This window comes from Furipterus horrens, unplaced genomic scaffold (assembly GCF_987537825.1).
Source record: "Furipterus horrens unplaced genomic scaffold, mFurHor1.1.pri manual_scaffold_8, whole genome shotgun sequence".
NCBI lineage: Eukaryota > Metazoa > Chordata > Mammalia > Chiroptera > Furipteridae > Furipterus > Furipterus horrens.
This window is the reverse complement of record NW_028327178.1, coordinates 60912011-60918993: the sequence shown is the minus strand read 5'-3', so window position 1 is coordinate 60918993 and position 6983 is coordinate 60912011.

Sequence of the window (6983 nt, the reverse complement as noted above, 5' to 3'; positions counted from 1 at the left end):
TATTGCATGAGCCAATCCTTATAATAAATCAATCTCTTTCTCTCTCATTCTCTTCATATATATCTCCCACATAATGTCTGTCCAGAAAGTATCCATCCATGTACTGTGAAAATAGACATTTACTGTAGAAGATACAAGAAACATTGTACATAGGACAATGATGCCTCAGTCCCCATCAAAGTAGGCACCTTGGGAACTCACACAGTTCTCCCAGTCACCATCAGCTGCCCTGCTGTATTTTCCTGAATCTCACTGATAGTCTGAAATCTCTTCCCTTTCAAAGGGGACTTTAGTTTTGGGAAGAGCCAGAAGTCACAGGGTGCCAAATCTGGGCTATAGGGGGCTGAGTCATCTGGGTGGTTTTATGTTTCACCAAAAAAACTCTGCAGGAGATGTGATGCATGAGCATGATCAGGCACATTGTTGTGATGAAGCTGCCAATCACCACTTGTTCCATTGCTGCGGCCTCTTGAATCATTCGAATAGTTTCTCTTGAGGAATGTTCAAGTTCAACACAAAATACGTTGCAGGTTTATTGCTCTACTCACTCAGTCATTTTGAATGCAATGGCCACACAGTACACATGCTCACTCAATGGCATCTACTACCCCCACTGAATAGTACAGTGAAGTCATCATTGTTCACACATACACGTTCCAGGCCACTCACCTTGTCTGCCAGGTTACATCAATGTTTTGCAAACCATTTTGTTATATTAACAATGGCTGAACTTTTTCCAAACAGACCTTGTGTGTCAATCTCTCTCTCTCTCTCTCTCTCTCTCTCTCTCTCTCTCCCCCTCCCTCTCTCCCTTCCTTCCTTCTCTCTCTCTCCATATGTGTGTGTGTGTATACACACACACACAACACACATTTTTAGAAAAAAATAATTTGTTTATTTTTAGAGAGAGGGGAAAGAAGAAAGAGAAGGAAAGAAACATTACTGTGTGGTTGCCTCTCACTTGCACCCCTAACTGGGGACCTGACGTGCAACCTAGTCATGTGCCCTGACTGGGAATTGAACCAGCAACACTTGGCTCGCAGGCCAATGCTCAATCCCCTGAGCCACAGCAGCCAGGGCATCACACTACACACGTTTTATTGTTTGTTTCTCTGCAGAATCCTGACTAATACAACAAGCAAGCAAAAGATCATTTTGACAGTGGTAAATTTCCATGAAGAAAATAAAACATGATCATGAAAAAGAAAGGGGTTAGTACTTTAACTGTAGAGGTCAGCAATGCCTCTCTGAGGAAGCAGCCTTTCAGCTGAGCCAGAGCAGGATAGCAACAGCCATGTAACACTCTGGCTGCTTTACGTCCCTAGTTTGCTATGTGATCTTGGGTAAATGCATATGCTTCTCTAAATTTTAGTTTCCTGATAATATAAGAAGATGAGTTAGTACTGTGCCTGTACCAAAGAAATGGCTGTGGAAATGTTGGCAAATGTCGGAAATCAAAAGTTTCGGGAAACAAACGAAAATGAATACACAACAGACCAAAACCTATGGGACACAGTGAAGGCAGTGCTGAGAGGGAAGTTTAAGCAATACAGGCCTACCTAAAAAGGATAGAGGAATTTCAAATAAGCAACCTAACCCTACATCTACGAGAACTAGAGGAAAAACAACAAAGCACAGAGTAGAAGAAAGTAAATAATTAAGATCAGAGCAGACTTAAAGGATATAGAGACTACATGAACAATTCAAAAGATCAATAAAACCAGGAGCTGGTTCTTTCAAAACATAAACAAAAATCAACAAGCCTTTAACCAGACTCATCAAGAAAAAAAGAGAGGACCCGTATAAAAAAAAATCAGAAACGAAGAGAAGAAATCACAACTGATAACATGGAAATACAAAGGATTGTATTAATACAATTACTATAAACAACTATATGACAAGAAATTTGACAACCTGGGTGAAGTAGACAAATTTCTATAAACATAATTTTCCAAACGGAATCAAGAAGAAGCAGAAAGCCTGAATATATCGATAACAGCTAGTGAAATTGAAGCAGTAATCAAAAAATTCCCAGCACACAAAAGCTCCAGACCGGATGGCTTCACAGGCAAATTTTACCAAACATTTAGGGAAGAACTAACTCCTATCCTTCTCAAGCTATTCAAAAAAAAAAAAAAAAAAAAAATCCAAGAAGAGGGAAGACTCCCAAACTCTTTCTATGAGGCTTGTATTATCCTAATTCCAATACCAGGTCAAGACACAACAAAGAAAGAAAACTATAGGCTAAAATCACTGATGAACATAGATGCTAAAATCTTCAACAAAATATTGGCAAACCAGATGCAGCAACACATTAAAAAGATCATATACCACGATCAAGTGGGATTCATCACAGAAATGCAAGAAGGATATAATATATGCAAATTAATAAACATAATAACCATATAAAAAAATGAAAGACAGAAATCACATTATGAATAGATGCTGAAAAGCATTCGATAAAGTACAGCATCCATTATGATAAAAAATGATCAGCAAAGTGGGAATAGAGGGAGCATACCTCAACGTAATAAAGGCCATATAGGAGAAACCTGTAGCCAACATCATACTCAATGGGCATAAACTAAAAGAGTTCCCTGTAAGATAAGGAACAAACTAGGAAGTCCACTCTTCCCACTTCTATTCAACATAGGAATCAAAAGCAGGCTAAATGAAGCAGAGAATAGGATCAATGACCTGGAGGACACAGTGATCAGACAAGAAAAAGAAAAGGCATCCTAATTAGGAAAGGAGGAAGTAAAACTGTCATTATTTGCAGATGACATGATAGTGTACATAGAAAACCCTATAGACTCCACCAAAAACTACTCAATCTTATAAGTGAGTTTGGCAATAGCAGGGTACAAAGTCAATATTCAGAAATCAAAGGCATTTCTATACACCAACAATAAACTATCAGAGATAAAAACTAGAAAAAAAATTCATTTATATAGCAACAAGAAAAATAAAGTACTTAGGAATAAACTTAACCAAGAAGGTAAAAGACTTGTACCCAGAAAACTATAGAACACTGAAGAAAAAAACTAAAGAAGATACAAATAAATGGCAGAATATACCATGGTCGTGGATGGGAAGAATTAACATCATTAAACTGTTCATACTACCCAAAGCAATTTATTAATTCAATGCAATCCCTATTAAAATACCAATGACATATTTCACAGACCTAGAACAAATACTTCAAAAATTTATCGTCGGCAGCCGTCCGTCTCGAGAGACGATGGTGTAGCTTCTTAAGAGTCTATCTGCACCGCCGAGAATGGCTGTGCAGTCCAACTCGGGAGTGACACGGTATATGTCTCCTCCCGTGTTGAATCGACATCTTGTGATGACGCTGGAGTGTCCTCTCCAGTGAAGCTGAAGCTACAGAGCCTGGGCAGGGTGATATGGAGGATCTGCTGTTGCCCATGCAGCAGACCCCCCCTCTCTTCGCAGCTGAAGGATCCAAGGGAAAGACGGAGTCAATACAGCTTGGCTTCAGGTGCGCCGCAGGAGTTGCCGGTGTTGACTACAACGTCAAACCGCCTTAGGGACTCCGGCTCCGGATTTTCTGTCGGGGTTTACTCCCTTAGCCTTTCCCCTGAAGAGGTATGCCGCAAGGCAGCGGAGGTTTTTTGGAGTCAGAGTTTTCCTTCTCTGATGTGCCCTGACTGGAAGATCGAACCAGCGACACTTAGCTCGCAGGCCGACGCTCAATCCACTGAGCCAAACCAGCCAGGGTTTTCAAAAATTTATATGGAACCAAAAAAGACCCCGAATAGCAAAAGGAATCTTGAGAAAGAAAGACAAAGTAGGAAGAATCACTATACCTGACATCAAACTACATTACAAGGTCACGGTAATCAAAACAATCCGGTACTGGCATAAGAGCAGACATATAGATCAATGGAACAGAATAAAGAGCCCAGAAATAAACCCAGGCCTCTATGGTCAACTAATATTTGACAAAGGGGGAAGGAGCATAAAATGAAATGAAAATAGCCTTTTTAACAAATGGTGTTGGGAGAACTGGACAGAGACATGTAAAAAAAAAAAAAAAAAAAAAAGACAAAAAGAAACTAGACCATCAACTCACACACCATATACCAGAATAAACTCAAGATGGTTAAAAGACTTAAATGTAAGCCATGACACCATAAAAGTCATAGAGGAAAACAGGCAGTAAAATCTCAATATCCTACACAGCAATATTTTTGCCAATGTATCTCCTAGGGCAAGGGAAATAAAGGAAAAAATAAACATATGAGGCTACTTCAAACTAAAAAGTTTCTGCTCAGTGAAAGGAAACATCAGCAAGATGAAAAGGGAACCAACTATATGGAAAAACTTATTTGACAATGATATCTCGGACTGTGTTTGATCTCCAAAATATATAAAGAACTTATATGGCTCAACAGCAAGAAGACAGACAATTTAATTAAAAAATGGGCAAAGGACATGAACAGACACTTCACCAAGGAGGACATACAGAGGGCTCATAGGCATATGGAAGGATGCTCAACACCACTAGCCATCGCAGAGATGCAAATTAAAACCACAATGAGATACCACTTCACACCCATCCAAATGGCCATCATTAACAAATCAACAAACAACAAGTGCTGGCAAGGATGTGGGGAAAAGGAAACCCTAGAGCACTGTTGGTGGGAATGCAGACTGGTGCAGCCACTGTGGAAAACAGTATGGAATTACCTCAAAAAACTAAAAATGGAAGTGCCTTTAGATCCAGCAATTCCACTACTGCGATTATACTCAAAGTATCCTGAAACACCAATTCAGAAGAACCTATGCACCCCTATGTTCATAGCAGTGCTATTTACAATAGCTAAATGCTGGGAACAGTCTAAGTGCCCATCAGTGGAGGAGTGGATCAAAAAAGTGGTACATTTACACAATGGAATACTATGCAGTGGAAAGAAAGAAGAAACTCCTACTTTTTGTGACAACATGGATGGAAACGGAGAGCATTACACTTAATGAAATAAGCCAGGTGGTGAAAGAAAAATACCATATGATCTCACCTAATATAGGAACCTAATGAACAAAACAAACAATCAAGCAAAATAGAAACAGAGGCACGGAAACAAGGAACAAACTGACAGTGACCAGATGGGGGTGGGGTTGGAGGGGAGAAGAAGGGAAAGAAAGGGAAGGATCTAGTCAAGAAACTAATATAAATAACCCATGGACCTGGACAACAGGGTGAAGATTGACCGTGGAGGCGGGGGGAGTTAGGTGGGACAAGGGAGAGCAATGGGGGAAAACTGGGATAACTGTAATAGAACGACAACTAAAAAAATGAAAAGAAAAAAGAAGTAACCACCAATGAATGCATAAATAAGTGGAACAACAAACCGATGTCTTTCACTCTTCCCCCTCTCCCTCTCTCGCTCTCAATAAATAATAACATTTTAAAGGGTAAATATTAAGGTATGTAGAGTCTGTCTCAATTTTTCAAAACTAGTAAAATTACTAAAAATAATATCACAGCTAGGATATTGCTACTGGTACAATCTACCAATGTTATCCAGATTTCCCCAGTTTCTCTTGTACTTCCAGTACCCTGTTTCTACAAAAGGACTTAAGAAATTATCATGAAGAATGTATATTTTTAAACATAATAAAAATCCTACAATTATTTATAAGCTAATTCTTACAGCTGGAGTCACAACCCACAATTCTCATTGTAAAGATGAGGTTTATAAAAATTGCCCTTGGTCCATATCATAACAAAAAATGCTATTTTAACTGAACACAATTCATCAGTATTTCACCATCTTAACACATAAATCTAAATTCCTGGGGTTCTTTTTTGTTTTTTAACCAAGACGCAAATTTATTTCACCTTAATTATGAACACATTTACACCCTGCTTTTCTTTTTTAATGTCTCATTTATTATAAGGATTTTGCATATTACTTTCCAAGTCATCATAAGTATCCCTTTGTCTAATTACTATGTCGTACACCTGAAGCTAATATAATTTAAAAAGTAAGTTAAAAACAACAACCAAACAAGCAGAAAATAAATATTTCTTTATAAAGGGTGTGGAATATTTCATCCCATGGCCGTATCATAATTCCCATAATTATCCCCTCATGGCTGAACATTTAGCGTGTTTCCAATATTCTTGCTGCAAACTGCTAGAGTGGACAATTTTATTTTCTTCTTTCGGATGATTTCCTCTGGATAATGGGTGGGGTTACTGCTTAAAGATTTTTTAAATTTATTTATGAGAGAGAGAGAGAGAGAGAGAGAGAGAGAGAAAGGGAGAGAAAGGGAGACTGAGACAGAACCCCCTACTTTGGCCTGTCAGGGCGACGTTCTAACCAACTGAGCTACCGGCCAGGTCCACTGCTTAAAGATTTTTGAATATCTTTCTGGCTTTTGACAGTTGCTCCTTGGCACAGGATCATTCTTCGCATTCCCAGTTTCCCGTTAGTCCAGAGCCGTACTCCACAAAGCCGATGGGCTGGCCCCTCCCCCACTACCCCTCCTCCGGCTCTGCTGTTCTACCTTCACCAGCGTGTCTCTGCCCCAGCCCCCGGCGGCTCCTCTCCGTTCAGCGGGATCCTGCTCCTCCTCCCCAGACAGGCTGGTGCCACGCGTCGCAGCGCTTAGTCATCCAGACTCGGCTTTGCTGTAGCCAACGCAATTTAGCACACTGGCACACACCGTCGTTACCTTGGCCTCGAGGTGTCCCGCCGAAGTCCGGAGAAAGATAGACCCTGGGTGGTTTCATTCTCCCCTCTTCCCATCTCTTCCCACCCCCAGCGCTAGGCGGCGCATCTTGATAAATACCCAAAATATTTAAAAAGCGCATTTAAGTTTTTATGCTGATCTTTTACTTTAGTTAGATTCCTCAAAGTTAAATTACAAAACAATTTGCAGCAGGAGCATATGTAATAGGAGGTGGGCAGATATATTTAATAATTATAATAGCAAGTTCATGCATTTATTCA